The sequence below is a fragment of the Phacochoerus africanus genome, chromosome 3 (assembly GCF_016906955.1).
Source record: "Phacochoerus africanus isolate WHEZ1 chromosome 3, ROS_Pafr_v1, whole genome shotgun sequence".
Taxonomy (NCBI): Eukaryota; Metazoa; Chordata; class Mammalia; order Artiodactyla; family Suidae; genus Phacochoerus; species Phacochoerus africanus.
The window spans coordinates 152,259,377-152,282,935 of NC_062546.1; the positions used below are offsets into that span (position 1 = coordinate 152,259,377).

General features: G+C 34.9%; 1 long non-coding RNA gene across 1 annotated transcript in view; it reads left to right on the plus strand.

The window, feature by feature from the left end:
* The window catches only part of LOC125123346 (uncharacterized), a 277,948-nt gene that overhangs the window by 138,073 nt on the left and 116,316 nt on the right, over positions 1-23,559 (plus strand). Inside the window, exon 2 of the long non-coding RNA XR_007134034.1 lies at positions 22,117-22,197. This is a non-coding gene — a long non-coding RNA (uncharacterized LOC125123346). The remainder of the gene's footprint in view (positions 1-22,116; positions 22,198-23,559) is intronic.

Sequence of the window (23,559 nt, forward strand, 5' to 3'; positions counted from 1 at the left end):
TTAGGGAGAAAACATTCAGTCTCTCACTAAGTATAATGTTGGTTATATATTATTTTCTAGATAGCCTTTATCACATTAAGTTTCCTTCCATTACTATTTTGTAGAGAGTTTATGTAATGAACAGATGGTGAATTTTGTGAAAGACTTTTTTTTACATCTATTGATATGATTTTATGATTTCCATCTTTAGGCTATAGATATGAGTTTTGCTTGATTTTTGGATGTTGAACCAATCTTGTATTTTTGAGATACTGCTTCACTTGGTCATATCATGATATATATATATATATATATATCATGATATATAATATATTGTTGGATCAGATTTGCTATTATTTTTAAAGTTTTCATGTATATATTTATTAAAAAGTTATCTGTAATTTTCTTGTAGTATCTTCTTAAGCTTGGATGTCAAGGTGGTGCTAATTTCATAGGATGAGTTTCAATTTTTGAAAGAATTTGTCGAGAATTGGTGTAGTCTCTTTCTTAAACTTTTGGTGAAATTCAACAGTGATGTCATCTAACCCTAGTTTTCTTTGTGGTGAGATTTTTAAACTTCAAGTTCATTTTTATATATATTTATTCCTCAGTTATTTTTAATTGTTTCCTCAAAGGTATTTATCCAGTTTATTTGGATTCTAAAATTTATTGACACAAAATTTTCATTATCCATATAATCTTTTTAATAACCTAGAATCTATAGACATACTCCCTCTCTTATTTCTAATATTGATAATTTGTGTATTCTCTATTTTTCTTTTCCTGATAGTCTGGCTATCTTAATTCTGCTGAGTCATTTTAAAGTGGATGATAGATGTCAGAACAATTCGTCCTTGAATACTTCAGCTTGTATATCCCCAAATTAAGAATACATCCCTCCATAATCATAAGCCAGTTTATAGAATGACACTGTGAGTCCCAGAGTCTGCAGCCTTGGACGTGGTTTTTGCCAAAGATACATGAAAGAACAGATAGGAACAGAGATAAATATACCATGAAGTGCATGCAAGGTTTTCTCACTTATACAGGCTCCTTTTAAAACCATTTATGTTAAATTTGCCAATGAAAACTATTTTAGCCATAATTGGTTAAGATAATTATTTCTTTACTTTTTTATTTTTCAGAGTTTTATTGAAGTATTGTTGATTTACAATGTTGTGATAATTTCTATTGTACAATAAAGTGATTCAGTAATATGTATACACACACCCCTTCTTTTTCAGAATCTCTTTCCTTATAGATTATCACACAATATTAAGTATAGTTCCTTGTGCCATTATTTCTTTCAGTCTAGCTTTGCTTCTCTTCCAGCCTCTCCCCTCTCACACCACATAGGTTTGGAATGACTGTGAGCATTTTGGGGATTCCACTTTTAAAAATTGGATAGTTATCTTGCTTGCTTGCAACCACTGCTGTGCAAGGTGAAGTTATTGCTAGTTCTACAGAGGTACAAATGACTTCTAGGAATACTCTTATCTGAAGCTAGAAGTCTTAAAGCAACATAAACTATGGTATTAGATGAGGAAAGGAGAAATATGGGACAAAATGAATGGAACCTGGGAAAAGGCATCCAGTCTGAGTAAATATAGATTGGGAAGCTGAGGATAGGCACCTAATGATGGCCTCGTCAAAATGCAAGTTCTCCCCTGACAGGAATATACTACTATTTCATGTCACCTTAAGAGTTAAATGTGTGTTATATGTGCTATATATGGGAATTGCACAAAATAGCATTTATCAGAAAACCTGTTGCTGTACTACATTTTAAATACTTCTAGGTGAGAAGCGGCACTTTTTATGCATCTAAGTATATTATCTCACATCTTAGAGAACCTTATTCATCTTTACCTAAGCAAGTATGGCAAGGTCAGAATTAGTATGATGCAAAATTGTTACCTGTGCTGTAGAATGACAAACATAATACTCAGGTGAAGTAAATATGGTAAAATGTTAATAATTGTTGAATCCAGGTAGTGGGTGCATAGATGATTATTGTAGTTTTATTCTCTATTTGAAAGTTTTCATAATGGGAAGAAAAAAAAATCACCTTACAAATCCTGTTTACAAAAGAGAAAATTGACACAAACCTATCAGTAAGTTGATGTATATGATAGAAATGGGATTTGATTACACAGTTATACTGCTTAGTACTGTGTGCATCCATTTGAAAATGTATTTTGGTTTGAATTATCATATATCACTTAATTTCTGCTTTATTTTGTATATTTTTTATAATTGTTCATCAGATTAACATTCAAATATAACTGGAATGAAGTATGTTGGTGGAAGCCAAAAAAAAAAAATAATAATTGAAAGACAGAAGACTGGCAGAAACTTAAAAAATGTCAAATCCCCCTTAGCATATCACAATGAAATTTAAAAAGTTTTGATGTCAAAATCAATAAAACATTATCTAAGCTATCAATAAAGAATGATTTTTCAGTCATAAAAAAGCAAGATTAAATTATCTTTTTTATTCTCTCCAGACATTTTAAAATTACCGTATGGAAAAGCAAATAATATGCAGCCAACAAATTCAGAAAAATAGAGTTGTGTCAAGTGGTTCATTAATAAGATGTATTATTTTCGTATTTTTTTATTTGTATGCTCTTTGTTAACTTTTGAATTTTGTGATTTGTTTTGACTTTTTTTTTTCTCATTCAAAGTAACACAAGCTTTCGTACCTAGTTTTGGGTTTATAAGTTTATAATCTTAAAGAAGGCTGTAAAATCCTCAGGTCCCAGGATTGGCCACCGGCAAAACTCTGGATTTTACATTGTTCATATAGATAAATTTTGTTTTCTATTCTCAACCTTATTTTTTTATAGTAGCAAACTACAATGTTAAGACTGATGGAATATTAGAAATTCAGATATTTAAATATGTTGGTTGGGATATTGTAACTCAAAAAGATGGCAGCTTGTCCCAAGTCAGATAAATATGTAGTGATGACACAATTGTAAGATTCATGGCTCCTGACTACTGGCTCATGTTTTTCTCCTCATGGTGTGTAGCCTCTCTTTAGTTAAAGAAACATGTTATAAAATATGATGTTCAAAAGATGGTCTTGATGAGATTTTTCTGTGAATTGCATTACTCAGTGACTAGTTTATACATCACATATTCAGTGATCATTGGAGTTTCACAGGTGGCTCCTGACCACATGATCTTAGAATTTATTTTTTATTTCATTGGAGTATAATTGATTTACAATGTTATGTTAATGTACAAAGTGATTGAGTTTTACATATACACACATCCATTCTTTTTCAGACTCTTTTCACATATAGGTTATTACAGAATTAAGTAGAGTTCCCTGTACTATTAGATCCTTGTTGCTTACCTATTTTATACATAGTAGTATGTTTATGTTACTCCCTAACTCCTAATTTATCCCTCCCGCCTTTCCGCATTTCCCCTTTGCTAACCATAGGTTTGTTTTTGAAGTCTGTGAATCTGTTTCTATTTTGTAAATAAGTTGATTTTTATAAATTTAAAATTATATTCCACTTATAAGTGATATCATATGGTATTTGTTTTTGTCTGATTTCACATAGTATGATAATATTTAGATCCATCCATGTTGCTGGAAATGGCGTTATTTCATTCTTTTTATGGCTGAGTAATATTTCATTGCAAACATGTACCTCATCTTCTTTATCCAGTCCTCTGTTGATGGGCATTTATGTTGCTTCTGTGTATTGGCTGTTGTAAATAGTGCTGCAGTGAACATTGGGGTGCATGCATTTTTTGAATCATGGTTTTCTTTGGACATATGCCCAGGAGTGGGTTTGCTGGATCTTATGTTAGTTCTGTTTTTAGTGTTTAAAGGAACTTCCATACTTATCTCCATAGTGGTTGTACTAATTTACATTCCCACCAACAGAGTAGGTGGGTTCACTTTTCTCCACACCCTCTCTAGCATTTACTGTTTGTAGACTTTTTAATGGCATTCTGACTGATATGAGGTGATACCCCATTATAGATTTGATTTCAATTTCTATAATAATTAGCAATGTTGAGCATCTTTTCATGTCCATTTTGGCCATCTGTATGTCTTACTACTTAGATTTTCTGAGCATTTTTTGATTTTTTTTAAATTTGATATTGAGGCACATTAGCTATTTGTATATTTTGTAGATTAATTACTTGTTGGTTGCTTCATTTGCCAATATTTTCTCCCATTCTGTGGGTCATGTTTTTACTTTTTTTTTTTATAGTTTTCTTTGCTGTGCAAAAGCTTTTAAGTTTAATTAGGTCCCTGTCTTAATTTTTGTTTTTATTTTCATTACTCTAGGAGATGAATCCAAAAAGATGTTGCTGGGATTTATGTCAAAGAGTGTTCTGACTATGTTTTTCTCCAAGAGTTTTATAGTATACAGCCTTACATTTAGGTCTTTAATTCATTTTGAGTTTATTTTTGTGTATGGTGTAAGAATTCGAACTTCATTCTTTCACATGTGTCTATCCAGTTTTCCTAGCACCATTTATTGAAGAGACTGTCTTTTCTCCATTGTATATTCTTGCCTCCTTTGTCCTAGATTAGTTGGAAATAGGTGTGTGGGTTTTTCTCTTGGCTTTCTATCCTGTTCCACTGATCTATATTTCTGTTTTTGTGCCCATACCACACTATTTTGAAGACTATAGCTTTGTAATACAGTCTGAAATCAGGGATCCTGATTCCTCCAGCTCCATTTTTCTTTCTCAAGATTGCTTTGGCTATTTGGGGTCTTTTGTATTTCCATAAAAATTTAAAACTTTTGTTCTAGTTCTGTGGAAAATACCACTCCTAATTTGATAGATATCACATTAAATCTGTAGATTGCCTTGGGAAAATAGTCATTTTGACAATATTGATTCTTCCACTCTAAGAACATGGTATATTTTTCTATCTGTTTGTGTCATCTTTGATTTCTTTTGTCAGTGCATTATGGTTTTCAGAGTGTGAGTCTTTTGCCTCCTTAAGTATTTTTATTCCTAGGTGTTTTATTCTGTTCAATGTGATGGTAAATGGGATTGTTTCCTCAATTTCTCTTTCTAATCTTTTGTTTAGTGTATAGGAATGCAGGAGATTTCTATGTATATAAAATTTTGATTATATATTGTATATTTCTATGTACATAAAATTTCTATTATGTATTGTATATTTCTACATATATAAAATTTGTATTAATTTTATATCCTGCAACTTTACCAAGTTGATTGATGAGCTTTAGTGGTTTTATGATATCATCTTTAGGATATTCTATGTATCATACCATGTCATATGCAAAAAGTTTTACCTCTTCTTTTCCAGTTTGGATTCATTTTCTTTCTTTTTTTTCTCTGATTCCCATATCTAGGACTTCCAAAACTATGTTGAATAAAAGTGGTGAGAGTGGATATCTTTGTTTTGTTCCTGATCTTAGCAGAAATACTTTCAACTTTTCACTGTTGAGAATGATGTTAGCTGTGGGTTTTTTGTATATGGCCTTTATTATGTTGAGATAGGTTCCCTCTATGTCCACTTTCTGGAGAGTTTTTTAATCAAAAATTTGTGTTGGATTTTTGTCAAAAGCTTTTTCTGCATCTGTTGAGATGATCATACAGTTTCATTCTTTGGTTTGTTAATGTGGTGTATGACACTGATTGATTTGTGGATATTGAAGAATCTTTGCATTCCTGGGATAATTCCACTTGATCATGGTGGATGATTCTTTTAATATATTGTTGGATTCAGTTTGCTAGTATTTCATTGAGGATTTGTATGTCTATGCTCAGCAGTGATATTGGCTTATAATTTTCCTTCTTTGTGATATTTTTGTCTGATTTTGGCATCACAGTGATAACAGCCTCATTGAATAGGCTTGGGAGTGCTCCTTCCTCTGGTCCTTGACTTTAAACAGCTCACAGGAGCAGGATTATAGAATAGTACTGAGAAATGATGCAAAATAGACAGCAATTATACACACTGAAATTCAGTGGGGAAGGAATGTATCTTCTATTCCATATTTTTTGTACCCACTTACATTCCTTTGAAAGAGAGAGAAGAGGGTTGTTTCTAGCTCCATTATCATGGAAATATTCTTTCTATTTAATCTCATTGCCACTTATTCCCCATTTTTACTCTCTTTTAAGGGGAGTGAAAAATGTAAGGAACTTCTTTGCTTCTGAATCTTCTGTACTAGTCAGGGTTTTCTAGAGGAACAATCAATAGGGGAGGTTTATATATGGGGGGAGAACAAGAGAGGGAGAGGTCATTATAGAGATATTTTCTATTTATGTATATAAATTATTTACTATAAATAATTGGTTCATGCAATTATGGAGGCTGAGAAGTCCCAAGGTCTACAGTCTGAAGGCCTGAGAACCAGGAGAGCCAATGATATAAATTACAATCCAAGTCTAAAGGCAAGAAAAGACTGATGTCCTAGCTTAAAGACCATTGAGTAGAGAGAGTATATCCTGCCTTGCAACGTTTTATTGTATTCAGACCTCAACAGATTGGCCTTGGCTCACCCACACTGGGGAGAGCAATCTGCTTTAGGCAGTCCGTTGATTCAAATGTTAACCTCACCCAGAAAAACCCTCACAGACACATGCAGAAATATTTTAACCAGACACCTGGGTACCGTTTGGCCCAGTCAAACTGACAAAGTAAAGTAACCATCACATCTATGTTTCTCCTGGCTTTCACCTCTCCCTCCTGTCTCATCACTATCTTAGATTGGGGTTCCCCAGAAGCAGACCTTCAGATGAAGTTTTGGGGAAAACAGTTTACTAAGTAGTAACACCCCCAAGAAAAAAATAGAAGAGGGACAAAAAAAGGCCCTGGGAAGGAGAGGAGGCCAAATACAATATTAAGCAAAGTTCCAGTACAATTTTGTCTCAATCCTGTTGAAAAACTTTGGATGCATGTAGGCCACCCCTCAGATTACCCTGTCCTGTGTCTTGGGACCTGGATACTTCTACCCACACAAGATTAGTGGCCATAGGCTGCACCTGGAGGATGAAAATCTCCAGGAGGTTTCCGCTCTCTGTTCAGGCAGGAAAAGTAGGCCCTGCCAGCCTAAGGTTGGCTGTTGGTGTGATGTCACAGTTGAGGCTTTTAGAAGTGAAAGCACTGTATCCAGGGCAATCAGAAGAGATCTGAGGAAGTTCGGCAGGGCACAGCCATGAGCCACAGTGGTTATCGGCTTCTTATCAATGATCACAATAATCTCAATGTTATCAAGGACTCATGTGCAGGATACTGGACTCTATGTTTCCTAGACATAATATTATTCAATCTTCATGTCATATTTATGCAATTAGTATAATTATACTACGGAGGCTGAAAGTGAGTGAATTGGCTGGGGGTACAGTAAAGACTGCAAGAATACAATCCTCCTGTCCCCCAGATGCTGTCTGTCCTTTGCTCCATGTCCTTGCTTATCCTCTCAAGTTATCAGGTGAAAATATTATTAACTGCCATGCAAGATAATGGAGACAATGTCAATATTCCTATTTGTAGTGGAGAAAATCTGTCTCATTATTTATAGCCATGTTCTTATATATCTTGATAACTTCCTAAGAGATAATTCTGCATTCATTCAAAGTGAAACTTCCTGTTATTGATGAAAGTAATGTAGATCTAAGGGGGACAACAAAAATATCTGCTCGTCCTCTGAAAGTTTGTTTTTTTTTTAAACTACTTAAAAAATGTGATTCTTGGATGTCATGGAATTTTTTTACACCCAAGTTTACACTCTGGGTTTCAGAAATTTGCTGAATATGAAAGAAGTCTTTACTGTGTAATGTTGTTTTTCACTAACAAGATACATTTCCCAATTTAGCCATTCACTACTAAATGTAAAGAACAAGTGGTGAAGAAAATTATGTGTGTAAGCCATAAATTCTGGGAACTTCCTGCATTGGTGAGTGGTATAACTTCACCTCCTGAAGGCTTTCAAAGGGATGCTTGTGTCTTTTATAAACAAAAATAAATTGGTTTATATACACCACTATTCCAGATCTAGCAATTACTTCGAGTTCTTCATTAAAAATGCATATAAGTGAAGATTTATAATGAGGCAGATTTAGAAGGTTTGGGGTTTTCTATGGTTACTTTCTGTTTGCCAAAGGAGTACTCTCACAATAGTTTCTTCCTCTTAAATGTTAATCTTGAAAATAGCTTAGCAAGGAATAGTTCAACCAAATTATAGCATTGTTTTATAATGAATCTCAGGTTGTTTTTCTTCATGAGTGATTTCCTCACCCATCATCTATATAATTAATATTTTCAGTTACTGGAATTACTCAACGAATTGAATAATTAAATTTTTGTGTAAGATGACATCTCCCAAATTAGAGCTTTCCAATTATATATGTGGAGAGAAACGAGAAATTTGATAAATTTGCACAATTGCACAATATTGAATATGTTAAAAAGTTACTCTGAGAATTTTTTCTTATTAATTTTCACCTTGTGTTTTAACACGTTTGGCTTCTTTTATTGTACGTCTAGCATTATTTTACATAGAAGATTGCACTTCAAGGAATGCTTTAGCATGTGTGGATATATTTAAAGTTACCATATAATAGTGTTGAGATGAAATCTTGCAGTAATTAGGAGAAAGACAGCTTGAGGCGCCTAAATTATGTGGCTCCAACTGGCCTCTTCTAATCATCCTCATTTTGAAAAACAGAACTAAAAGAAGTTATCATCTTTGCTTTGTGAATATGTTTTTTATTAAAAAAGAAAGCAATGCTTATAAAAATCTCAGTAATACAGGCTAGTAGAAGAGGAGCAAGCCATTTCCATAAAAGTCCCTTTAACTCCTTGGCGTATTTATTTCTGTTTCTTTCTAGGCACTGAAGAGTGGTAGCTATTGTTTTCCTATAGTGTACATGGCTTCTGACTGCAGATAATATAGGTCTAAGCTGGAAAACAAAAATATCTGCCACCACGCATGTGCGCGCACACACACACACACACACACACACACACACATTCTCTCCCTCTTTCTTTCTCCCTCTCCCAAGGGACCCAAACAGCTCTTTCTATCCAGTGTGCAATCCCAGAAATCTCTTCTTCCCTCTTTGGTTTTCTCAGAGCTACCCTCTTCTTTCCTTCCCTCTGGTCATTTAGCAGAATCCCTTCAGGGAGTGAAGGAAATGGTTTCAAGAATCTTTGAGACAAAGAATTTAAAAACTTGTCTACAGCTAGAAATCTGAGGGCAGAAGAAAGGGAAAACTTGCGGGAAAAAAAGATTCAGTAAGTTATGGAGCATCTATCTGCTGTCTTGTCCCCTCACAGCATCATATTGTGAGGTCTCCATCTTCGGGGTACGGGCTCTCAACATCACTTCCTCAACCCTTTCTCCCTCTTCCTGCTCTCTTGAGAATCACCTGGATAGAGTTCAAAGAGACAGAGCACTGGCTGACCCTCATTGCTATTCCCACACAGGAAAGCAGGTTGTCCACATCACCTGATCTGTACAAATGCCATATGGTGGGACCATGACTCTCAGGAAGGCATAGTAATACTGTAGTAATAATTTATATCTTTTCCCCCTACCTCACTAAAGAGTAACCAGTTTTAGACAAAGAGCCATATAAATTCTTTCTAATCCATGAGTTTCCTTACCTTGACATTGCAAGGTTTTTACCAAATTTTAAGCACAGTAAACTGATTCTTTAAAAAAAAAAAATCTTTAAGTGACTAGAGAAAAAAGAAAGTATACATTTATGTGTAAATGGGTCACCACACTGTATAGTAGAAAATTGACAGAACACTGTAAACCAGCTATAATGGAAAAAAATAAAATTCATTATATAAGAAAAAGAAATCCTTATCTTGAAGAACAGATCAAGACTTCAAAACATTTGCATTTGGAAACCTTTGAGTAGAAAAACTGTAGTAACAATCAGAAGGGGTAAAAAGGTGAAATGTGCAAAACAGATGTTACACTCAATTTCATGCAGGAAAAAATTAAAAAATCAGACCCTTGCTTTGTGATTTAGATGATAGACAATCTATACAGATGTGTATAGACTGAAAAAAAATTCTACATGTGAAAATGGACATTTTTTAAATTGTGAGAACCTATTTTCCAAAGGCAACCAGGCTCAATTACTAAAACAAATCTCTTCCTTGTTTGGAAATTGTCTGCAGTGTTCATATCCTGATACTAGGTCAACACCATGTGGGAAAGAAAATAACTTTGAGACTTATGCATCAAATGGCAAAATAAGATGAGAAAATTTCAGAACATTTTTATAAAGAAAAATGAAATATCCATGTACTAGTTGGTAACTTAAAATGTATCAAAATGCGTGAGCTGGGCATCTATTTAGCGCAGAGATTTTGTTGGGACACTAGATCTCATGGTCAGATGGTAATAAAAATATAAAATACACAGTTTGGATAGAGGTGGGTAGCCTTTAAACTTCAAAACAATCTTCAGAATGACAATCAATGCCTCGTATAGATACTTGTAGGGTTTTTTTTAAATGCGGTATAAGCATCCCCAGGAAGGGTATTTCAATGTAATATGATACATTTGAATTAATACAATAGATATTTCGAGCATTCTTTTTCATAATGATCATCATTAAGCAAGAATAGAATTTCTTAATTTGGAATCTATAGGTATTTCAGAGGATCTATGGATGGGCTACCCAGGGTTCCTGACTCTGCTAAAATTGTATGTAGTGTATTTTTATGAGAGAGTGGAGAGCTTTCATATATTCTCCTGAAGGCTGATGACTTCTCAAACATTAAGAAACTGTTTTTGAGAAAACAGAGCTCTACTAATAGTAGGAGACAAGTTGATTTATCTTATAAAAAAATGAATTATACAACACACAAAAGATTTTTGCAAATAGCAGAAGTGTAAAACAAAGTAAGCACTATGTTTATGCCTTCAAACAAGTGCAATACAGCAACTCTGGTAACATAGTTTCCATTTGGGTATGTATTTTAGAAGTCCAAGCTATTTGTCATCAGACACCCTCTCTTTGCAACTTGAACAATTTAAAGAGTCGTGGGAAGTAACCATAGGCTGCACTATGTCATGCATTATTGGAAATTATTCAAGAAAGAGCTCGGAAGAGAAAGGAAATGAGAGATAAATATGGACTCAAACTTATGATCAAGGGACACTGACATGGATAAAAAGAGAGGCTCAGGTCAAGTGCCAGGTTGTGGCTTGCGAAGCACCGTATCACATCAAATTGAATTCAACTCAGCAATACTAATTATTAACATTAATTATTAACCTATTAACATAGGTTCTTGATTTTAAAAAAATTGGAAACTTGAAACTTGGCCATATTATAATTTTTCTCTTTCAACACAAGAAATACTTGTTCAGTAAATGAAGAAATTAAGATTTGGGTTTGGTTCTTCTCATTGGTAAGAGGATATTAGCAAGTAACAGCAATGGTGTGGTACATTTGCATTATATCGATTTAGCTAAGCTGTAAATAAATTTCCTAGAATTTCTTACCTACCTACATCCAGGTTAACGTGGGATACAAGAGACATGGCCTGCAAGATTTGGTAAATGGAAGTGAGGCAAAAGGAATGTTATTTTATGCTTGGAAGGTCAGTTTAGGGCACCATGCTCTGCTGGCAGCCCTCACGTGTTGCTGTTCCTTTGCTGGCACACCTTGTTGGCCTGGGCCTGTGGTGGCAGCTTCTTTAGTTCTTGTCAGATATTCAGCTGCTCTGACTCCTGAGCCAGGTGCATGATGAGCTCAGACATGGAGAGTACCAGCTTCTACTGCTAGTACTCCTATTGATGAAGTTTGACACTCATATCGTCAAAATTGGAGGTTCTGAGAGACTGACTGGTTTCAGTTTATCCTTGCCCTCCCAGCATGAGTCTATCTTTCCTTCCTTGCTGACTGCCCTGCTGTCTTCAGGCCCAGCACCAGGTGTAGAATCAACAGTCTCACAAAGATTGTTTAACCAGCTCCCATAGTTGTGTAAGGTTAAATCCCTTTTCTGTGTCATTCAGCTTAGGTGATGTCATATGCCCATATGTCCCCATATAAACAGAGGTATACACACACACACACACACACACACACACACACACAGATTTAGAGCAGGGAATAGATTATTGAAGTCAGAAATAATATTCTTGTACCTTTTTAAAACTGATGCAAGTGCAACCATTTCTTATGCTAATTTATTAAGATTTATAAGCAAAAAACATTTTAAAGTTGTTCTGTGCTTTCCTAAGCTTAGGAAATAATTGGAAATAACAAAAAACTTTTATGGTTTAGTTTCCATCCTCTTTCATAATAGATACTTTCTAATAAAAACTGGGGCATTTCCATTGTGGCACAGTGGAAAGGAATCTGACTAGTATCCATGAGGATGTGGGTTTGATCCTTGGCCTCGCTCAGTGAGTTAAAGATCCATAGTTGCCATGAGCTGTAGTGTAAGTTTGCAGACATGGCTCAGTTCCCCTGTTGCTGTGGCTGTGGTGTAGGCTGGCAGCTGTAGCTCTAATTCAACCCCTAGCCTGGGAACTTCCATATACCATGGGTGCAGCCCTAAAAAGCAATAAACAAACAAACGACCCCAAAAAACTAGTGGAGCCATAGATTTCTGCAGAGAAAATGGAGAAAGGGAAAATCTAGGATCTGCATGGAGTCATTCTCTAGGCACTTTGTTTCTCAAAATTATCTAGGAAGGATATTGATCTTTTTCAGAAAAAAATTACATATAATTAAATATCATTGGTTAGGGTTATTTATGGAACTAGATGAGTATTTTATATCTAGTACTTTTTTTAAATTATTTTTTATTTTTTGGCTGCACCCATGGCACATGGAAGTTCCTAGACCAGGGATCAAACCTACACCACAGCAGCAATCTGAGCTGCTACTGTGACCGTATTGGATCCTCAACCCCACTGCACCACAGGGGAACTCCTAGTGTTTTAAATCCCCATCCTAATGTTGGTAGGAGTTGCTACACACCATACTGGTCCAGCAGAAGAGAGTTTAAGGAGAGAATCAAGGAATGAGTTAAGAGTCATTGTATCTTAGGGAAAGATTTGTTAGAAGGAATAAAGATAAACTCAAATTTGATTGAGTTAAAGAGTATTTATTGGGGATGTAATTTTATTTATTTATTTTAACACAATCCAAGGGTAGAAATATAGCCCCTGCTTCATCTCTTGATACTTTAGGGTGCATCTGGCATTCATTCCTAGGTTACTTGTGCTTTCAGTTTGAATGCCACTGACCAAATGGCTAGTGTCTTTTGACCTAGTTAGTGGGAGTACTGATTGTAACAGCTTAGCCAGTGTACTATGCTACAGGAGTTTCCAGTCTTGGCCCAGTCACCTGTGGGTGGGGAGAAAAGTATAAAAATGGCTGCTAAATGACAGAGGAGGGTCTTCTCAAAGAAGAAGATAGGGCTGGGCAGACATCCTGAGATAATTTCTACTATATTGTTTTTTCATTATTACCCAGTAAAAAGCAGCTGGACTCAGTTGTTGTTGTTTTTTTTTTTTTAAGTTATTCAGATGAATTTATCACATCTGTACTTGTATAATGATCATAAAAATCTGATTTCACAGGATTTCCATCCCACAGCCCAAGCACATCCTCCCACCCCCCAAACTGTCTTCTCCGGAGACCATAAGTTTTTCAATGTCTGTGAGTCAGCATCTGTTCTGCAAAGAAGTTCATTGTGTCCTTTTTTCAGATTCCACATGTCAGTGAAAGCATTTGATGTTGGTGTCTCATTGTATGGCTGGCATCACTTAGCATGATAGTTTCTTTCTTTCTTTCTTTTTTTTTTTTGTCTTTTTGCTATTTCTTGGGCCACTCCTGCAGCATATGGAAGTTCCCAGGCTAAGGGTCGAATTGGAGCCACAGCCACCGGCCTACACCAGAGCCACAGCAACGCGGGATCCGAGCCATGTCTGCGACCTACACCACAGCTCACGGCAATGCCGGATCATTAACCCACTGAGCAAGGGCAGGGACCGAACCCGCAACCTCATGGTTCCTAGTCGGATTCATTAACCCCTGTGCCACGACGGGAACTCCAGCATGATAGTTTCTAAGTCCATCCATGTTGCTAAAAATGCTGGTATTTCATTCTTTTTAATGGCTGAGTAATATTCCATTGTGTATATGTACCACATCTTCTTGATCCACTCCTCTGTCAATGGACATTTAGGTTGTTTCCATGTTTTGGCTATTGTAAATAGTGCTTCAATGAACATTGGAGTACATGTGTCTTTGCAAGTTGTCGTTTTCTCTGGATAGATGCCCAGGAGTGGGATTGCTGGATCAAATGGTAGTTCTATGTGTAGTTTTCTGAGGAATCTCCATACTGCTTTCCACAGTGGTTGCACCAATTTACAATCCCACAAACAGTGTACTAGTGTTCCTTTTTCTCCACACCCTCTCCAGCACTTACTGTTTGTAGACGTTTGGATGATGACCATTCTGGCTGGTGTAAGGTGGAGTAATCTTCACACCTGGAGTATCTGACATGTATCAATATGATGGCACTAAAGCAGCAAGAGAGCTATTTGATTCCTACCTTACATCAGTTGTTGTTCTTAAGCAGGGAATCAAATAGCTCTCTTGCTGCTTTAGTGCCATCATATTGATACATGTCAGATACTCCAGGTGTGAAGATTACTTAGATCATATTTTTTTAAAGCATTAAATATTTTGGTAATAAATACTGCATATGTATTTGGCCATTATAAGTCTTTCAAAATGATTTATTATCTTGAAAGGCCAATTTTAAAAAATCTTTAGATAAATGTTTGGTCTCCCTATCAATCAGAAATAGATGATTCAAACCCCTCATTCTCAAGGTATGGTCATAATAAATACAGCAATAATTGTAACAGTTTTTATGATGTATCTCGTTTCTCTGGGGTTTTGGTTCTTCCTCCTGAACAAAAGGAAAATGTTATGTTGCTTCAATGTTCATGCAAAGAAAATATTCCTCTTAACATTGAACCATAAATAAAATAATACATTTCTGATGAGAATAAAAATTAGCACAGTAGGATTGAGAAATTATAATGTGCAAGAAGAATAATGAAATTGCAGAATGCCGAAAGCAGATGGGCTTTAGACAACATTCAGAGAAAAAATGGTCCAACGCAACCCTTTTAATTTCTAGATTAAGGTATTGAAAATTAGTGGGGATTAGGTAGCTTTCTGAGAACTAATCGTATTTAAACCAGGACTGGGCCTTGCAGTCCCAAATACAACCAAAATAACAAAATCTCAACCTAAAAAGTCTATCAGGACAATGAAACCTTTGCTCCATTGTCTCTATCTCTTTATTAAGCATTATTGTCCATTCAGTAATTTATAGGTATGATTATACTATTTAATGATGTAAGAAAGGAAAATTGGTTGAATCTTCCCTAGTCATATAATTAGAAAAAATTACTCTACCTTTGCTCACAGTGACTTTATTTTTTACCATAAACTGCTGCATAGTATATGTTTTTTAATAAAATTAATTGAAAGTGATATTCTTAGGATACTCATAACACTGATACAGTTAGCTATGTTTATCTTTTTTAAAACCAGAATTTGGCCATTTCAAGGTTGATGAAAATATTAAAGACCAGCCTTAATTTTCATCACATATTGGCACTAAATACCAAGGACAAGAATCATATTTAATTTACTGTACATGTCTAAAATAATGGGGATGCTGGGAAGACTAGAGGGCAAACAGTGAAAGCCTTAAAATACTCAAGCAAAAAGAATAATACTTTACTATTTTGGACTTACATGAGCCTGAAATCTTATCATTCTATCATGATCCCTGTCAAAATATAACATTAAAATGTTCTAAGATTCAGAGTAAATGAAACATAAACTTATTAGGCTTAATAGTTGTATCAGTATGTCAGGGGAAATAGGCAGGGAATATTTCAACATTGAACCATATGCAATTGTTTGTATATTGCCTTTTCTTCCCCCGAGATATTCTGGCTGTCTTCCCATTGGTCAAGTCTCCTGGCTCATTTGTAAACTTAAATTTCATCCAGGGGAAGCCTTTCATGTCTATTTATAACACATTCTGCTTTCATTTGGTTTATTTAATGATTTATTAAATGCATTAAGCACAGTGAGATTTCCTATGAGAGTTGGAACATGTGAATAAAATTATTTTAAAATTATGTTTATGTTGTGATTTATAGAATTGCAAATTGTCAAAGACATAAGGGATCATAGTAAAGTAGCACAGAGTTGCTTGGAGCCCACACATTACTCTAAGACCTCACTTAAAAGCTGGTAATTTCCCTGAAATAGCCCAAAGGGGAAGCATATGCAAGGCAACTAACAGCACATGGTTTGAATAGATGTTGCCTGTCCAGTAAAATGCCAAACTGAGGAAAGTATTAATCGAGAATGTAAGTACAGGAGCAACTTCTTAACTTGATTCAGAGCCTGACTCCATTTTCATCCACTTTATATCATCTTATTGAAAGGAGAAAGAAATTTTACTCAGGACCACAAACACTTGCCTCTTTAAAGTGTGAGCTAATGGATGGATTATGCAAAGAACAATGCAATTACAAAGCTCTTTTATGATTTGATGAATTTAGAAAGTAATAAAAAATGTTTGATAGCCATAGCACCTTTTATTGATAGTGAACAAGTCACTTAGCTTTTTTTTGTGTATGAGTGTCTTTAAATAACTCAATTATTAATTCAACAAATACTGATCATCTACTAAGTGTAAAGCATTTTACTAATTTCTGGGTGGAGGGATGGAGTAAGTGATGAGGAGGAAGCCTGGAAGGATATGCAGATGATATATTTTAAAGGGCCTTTTGTGACATACTAAGCAGTTAGGATTTGTCCCTTTTAGTCTGTTAGGTGTCATTTAAGTATTCTAATCAAGAGAGAGACATGATTAGGCCTCACTTGTAGAAATAACTTGACAGTGGTATGCAGGATGGATTGAAAAAGGACAGACCTAGACTCAGGAGACAAGGGTAGTTAATTGGATTGAAGATGTTGGTAGCCTGAACAGTGGCCATGAGAGTGGTGATGAAAAATGATGGGTTTGAAGTATTGTTAGAAGTTAAATTATTAGTATCTGTGATTGAATAGTTGTGGAAGCTGAGAAAGAGGAATGACTTGATGGTGATTGATAGAATGAGAGAGTGATTGACAGTGATTTCTGGCTGGTACAAATTGAGCATGTATGGAACTCTCATACCCTCTATTCAGTTTTATAACACTAAAAGTAACTGTTAAAGAGAACTATTGATTTTATCTATGCATATAAAACAATAAAGTATATTTTCGTGCTGCATTTGTAGCTTCAGCAAGGTTAAAAACAGGTTTCTGTTACTTTGCTTTTGCTAATAATCTGAGAAAATGGGTAGAAATTACCAGTCTTCATGGTTCATATTTACAAGAACAGCCTTCATTTCCCCATGAAAATTAAGAATAGACTTTATAGAAAATTCTACACAGAGCTTTGAGGTCTAACATGACAGGACTTGATAGACCAGGACATCTGAAAATCCAGTTTCTAACTCCAGAGAGCAAGTGTTTGAGGATAGAATTGATGAATACTTGACTTACACTAATTCCTTGAATATCAGGCCATGCATTTTATGTCATCTATCATTGCTGTTTCTTAGCACTTAGAAATATGAGCCCTGAATAAAAATGTAGAGGACCACCTGTCTCCATGGCAGTATTCCAAGAATCCACAGCCTAATTTATGCTTACCACTAGCAGAGGATGTAGATGGCCACTTTCCATTTGCCATTCACAGCTCCAATTTTCAACAGGGAATATTGCAAAGAAACTAACTTTACATGAAGGCATATACAATAGAGTGCACTCCTTGTACATGGCAGCTTAGAACTAGGTGCTAGGATCCAAGGAGGGACTTAGGATCTAAGGGGAACCAGGTAAGGCAGACTTGCACCAGATCTTTTCTAACATCTCTCTCAGCCATTTGACTTCTGAGTCTAAAGCAGTATGAGTTTGTTAGTAATGAGACTAGGGGTATTGTGTTTCAGCCTAGAATAGATTTGTGATATGAAAATAATTTATTTTTATTTAATTTGTAGGTTTTTTTAAAGTTGGCAAATTTTTAATCAGTTTTCTTTCTCAGAACTTTAAACTGATGTCTTGAATTGTTATGGTATAAAGTAGAAAGAGTGCATGGCCTCTAAACAATGCAATCAGTATTAACCTGTGTTAATAAGATACAAATGTCACTGAAAATGGAAAGTAAAAACTGATATGTAACAATTATTTGTTTATGATTTCAAATGATCATACTCTCATAAGTGATAGCATTCACTAGTTTCTTTACTATCACAATGTTTGAGATTTACAACATACCACAGTTGTGTGTGGTATTAAATTAGACTTAGGACCAAGCTTTAAAACCCTGCCTATGACATTTTCTAGTAGTGACACTGTGGATCATTTATTTAACCCCTCTAAAATTCCTGTGTTTCATTTGTAATACAGAAATGACCATAGCTATCTCACTCAGAGTAAATGCTCAATAAATTGTTGTTGTTAGTAATAGTACCAAAAGTAGTAGAAGTCTTGCTGGAAGTAGAAGTAGAAAATCCTTGTTTGTCCTACAAAATACTTGAGATGAACTATTTTAAAAACTTACAAAATCATAAGCAGAAGAGAAGAATCAGGATTTTTTAGCATGTAAAATAAAAAGGGAAGCCAGTATATGTGTGCATGTGTGCATATCTGTGTGGGTTTATATGGGGTTATGTCTCTGTATATTATTAGGACTAACGTGAGCTTTCAAATTTCAGCCTCGAATTTGGCTTCAAGATTTATGGCTGACAATTAGAAGAATAAGTACAATTATATAATTTTTCATTATCTATATGGAAAAGGATGTCACCTATTCAGCTCAAGCCAAGTTTTCCTTAATAATAATTTCTTCCTAAATAATAATTTCTACTGGGGATTTCTTATGTGAGGATTTATGTGAAGGCATTTCATGATAAGGATGGATCATGTTTTAAGTATGTATTCCTGAAGCAAAAATAGTAATGTATTGCTTCATGTTTGATCCCTTGACAAAAGCCAGAGTCTTATCATTAATTGACAACTCAATGAAACCAACTCTATGAAGGATAAAATTCATACAGTTCAATTATGTAGCCTTTTCATGGTCTAGTTCATTGATTCAAGGAAGTACCTAGAGCAATTTAAGAAATAGATGCAGTTATCTTATTTAAGATAAGGCTTTCAATTTGCTTTCTAATGAAAGCAGGAAATTTGAGCTTATGCTCCTAAGTGAGGATAGATTCATGCAGTTTAGAAACAAAGAAAAAAAATTAAGAATATTTACATCCTTGTGTTAATGTAATGGTTAACCAAAAACTTCAGCGAAAAATACTTTCAATAACAGAAAAGAAGAAGTACTTGTCCTGGGGATTACTTTCTTAAAAAAAAAAAGGTTTAAAATGAAAAAATGTTGTTTTCCATTTTTTTCTGATTATTCAATATCTACATGATTTCAGAATCCCAATATGAGACCCTGGGTCACATCATCAAAAACAGGAGGCCATTTAATCTTAATTATATAAATTGTATGTTGAGAATTATTAAATTGCAGTTTTGGAGAAGATTTGGGAAAATGGGATAAAGATTAGGAACAAGACACCAAATATATTTCTTTGATTATTTTATTTAAAGGTAAACACATCCATGTCAAGTAACAACAGTATGAAAACATGCTATGACTTTTGTAATCAATTAATACTAGCATTATGACTAACACAATGATGATGATTATAAAAATAGCTGAAAGAGCAAAAGACATAACTATTCTGTTCTTTTGACTAGTGCTATTGAAGTCTGTAAAATTTGTCCTCTCTCAGATCTTGTTTAGTTGAATGAAGATAGTTTTCCTTATTCAGTACTGAATGATTAGTAGTCAAGTGTGTTGGATAAAGAGCAAGGTTGAACAATTAAAGGGACTAGGCAAGTGTTTCCTAAATCTATTTTATTATAATATTATTATGATAATAGGAAAAGGCTAACCTGGGTCTTATCAAAAATATGGAGTGTAGTATCATCCAGCCCTACTGAATAAGAATTAAGGTTGAGGGAGGGGAGAGGGAACATTGTTGTGAAATTGTAGTTTTGACAAGTGTGCTGGGTGATTCTTATAATCAGACGAGCCTTGAAACAACAGACTAAACCAATTCTCAGGAGCTGAACTTTTGGAGATGAACTTTTCTTTATAAATGCATTCCCCCATATCCTCACTACTTCACCCTTCAGAACCATGGAACAATCCATATATTCTCCATTAAAACATCATTGCCAACATTTGGGCTACTTTTCCTCCATTCACAGAATTCACCAGATTACCATCTGTGTAGGTCTCTGCTAGTAGGGCTTTGGGAGTATATTTTTCACTCACAACTCCTATGGTCTAGAATGCATGTCGCTGACACCCTATACTTAGCTGTAGAAGATTAAAATATAGAAGATTAAAATCTGGTTAATTCTGTCTTTATACATTTAACATATTGAGACATTTATTATTTTTCCCTCTTAAAAATGGATACAGGGCATAAAATATTGGAATAATTGCCCAAACTGTCTTCTTTTTCTTATCTCTCTAAGTACTAGCAGTGCCAAATAGTCACTTCTTGGCTTCTGGTTAATTTTGCAGATTTTAAGGTTTTTTTTTTTTTTTTTAAAGATATGACATTTTAATTTGACATTTAAAAAGTCATTTTCAGGAGTTCCCTTCCTGGTGCAGCAGAAACGAATCCAACTAGGAACCATGAGGTTGCAGGTTCCACCCCTGGCCTTGCTCAGTGGGTAAAGCATCTGGCGTTGCCATGCGCTGTGGTGTAAGTTGCAGACACGGCTCAGATCTGGCATTGCTGTGGCTCTGGTGTAGGCTGGCAGCTGTAGCTATGATTAAACCCCTAGCCTGGGAACCTCCATATGCCAGCCATTGCGGCCCTAAAAGGACAAAAGACAAAAATAATAAATTAAATAAATAAATAAAAATTCACTATCAGATCTTTCATTTAGGCCAATTACCAATCCAGTATGATGTTTCTATGGGTCAGTTAGCACGTGATGTAGAAAGGGTACTCATCACACGTGTGCAAAAACAAACTGATGTATTTTCTTTTTCAAAGTAATGTTTCTTTTGAAAATCTCCCTTTAACTAATCTCAAGTAATCTTTGGCCATAAAAATAACAAGAGTTAATTTTTACGAAGTCTTATGAAATGTTTTGGAAAATAGCTTCAGGAGAATAGGACTTTTTTTTTTTTTTTTACCATTTCTTGGGGTGCTCCCATGGCATATGGAGGTTCCCAGGCTAGCAGCTGAATCGGAACTGTAACCACCGGCCTACCCCAGAGCCACAGCAATGTGGGATCCTAGCTGTGTCTGCAAGCTACACCACAGCTCAGGGCAACGCCAGATCCTTAACCCACTGAGCAAGGCCAGGGTTCGAACCTTCAACCTCATGGTTCCTAGTCAGATTCGTTAACCACTTAGCCATGCCAGGAACTCCAGGACCCATTTCTTATCTTTGAATGTGCCCAGTTCTTAGTTGTTTTTTTTTTTTCCTACTTTTTCATAATGAGGATGAACTGATTCTCTTTTGGCTATTTTTATTTAGTATTAAGTAAGAGGGAATGTGGCTAGTCACTCAATATCTTGCCTTGTGACACAACAATTGTTATTGAAAAATTATATTTCATATAATTTCCCAAATTATATTTACTAAATATATAAATTCTGAGTCACAATGCAATTTTTAGGACTCATTTAGAAGTTATCTTATCTTGTAACATACAAGTACAGTAGCCTCTTATAGGAGATAGTCTTGTTATAAGCTACGCTTCCCATATCCTTGAATGAATGCTCAGTCAGAATTATTTTAGCAGTGTATTCCTGGAAGATAGTGTAGGGATTTACAAAGGAAACTTTGCTATTTATTGTTTAACATATGTCCATAGTGAGAACACTATTTTCAGACAGGTGACTTAGTGTCAAATAATAGATCCTTCAATCTGCTGTATTTGTGAGTTTCAAATCCACATATATGTATTTAACTGCCATATAATACTATTTGGCTTTTGATCTTTCTTTTCAGGAGATATTGGAGACTTTAATCAAGAGGATTCTTGAAACATGACCACCTGACAGTTGGAAGACAGTTTTCCACCCCATAAAGGTGAGAATTTTTCAGATTATTTGATTTCTTTTGATTGAATAGGATAATCTTCTACTTTAGGTTGATGTAATCATATTTCATAACATAACTGATACAAAAGATAGCAAGACAGAAAAGCAGAAAGTCAAGACTTTGGTTACAAACATTTCTTGTGGCAGTGCCCTTTTGTGAATTTTAAAATTGAATTTAAGACCCCTTTTTGTCATTCTTTATATTTTCATCTTGTTAAGTCTTCCCCTAGAGTCAAGGTGTTCTGTTATTTGATAAACATTTTAACTATGTGTTTGTGAGCCCAAGTATATCCTACAACAGGATAAAGGAAGCAATGGTGTTACTGTTTTCTGGACACATTCTTGTAAAACAGATGATTTGTCATATGATCTTAGAACATTCCAATTTCAGAAGATATATGTTAAAGATATCCAAGTTATGTGTATTCATACATATGTTTGCTTATATTATATAGTTTATAAATTTACTTAAACTTTCCTTTACCTAAAGGAGCTATATGTTTTACATTAGAAAATACTAAATGTCCAAAGAAATACATTATTAACAAAAACTAAAACTGTACCTTTATTATTTGAAATAAGTATATTATGGACAAATACTTATTCTTAAAAATTGCTTTTTGGGAGTTCCCGTTGTGGCACAGTGGAAATGAATCCAACTAGGAACCATGAGGTTGCGGATTTGATTGCTGGCCTCACCCAGTGGGTTAAGAATCTGGTGTTGCCGTGAGCTGTGGTGTAGGTGGTAGACTCGGCTTGGATCCTGCATTGCTGTGGCTCTGGCATAGACCAGCAGCAACAGCTCCGATTAGACCCCTAGCCTGGGAACCTCCATATGCCACTTTTGTGGCCCTAAAAGGATAAAAGACCAAAAAACAAAACAAAACAAAACAAAAAAATGAAGCAAACACTGCATTCTTTTATAGCATTAATTGATTAACATAGTGGGAATTAGAGCCACTTAACAAAAATTATTTCCAAGACTTTCTCTTATAGTTGATCTCTAATCTCATAGTGTTGTGGTCAGAAAAGATGCTTGATATGATTTCAATATTCTTAAATTTACTGAGGCTTGCTTTGTGGCCTAACACATGATCAATACTGGAGAATTTTCCATGTCCACTTGAGAAGACTGTGTATTCTGTTGATTTTTAGATGGAATGCTCTATAAATATCAATTAGGTCCACCAATTAGGTCTCATTTAAGGCTTGTGTTTCCTTAATGATTTTCTGTTTGGATGATCATTCCATTGATATGAAAGGGGTGTTAGTCCCCCACTGTTACTCTGTTACTATTGATTTCTCGTTTTATGGCTATCACCATTTGACTTATATATTGAAATGCCCTTAT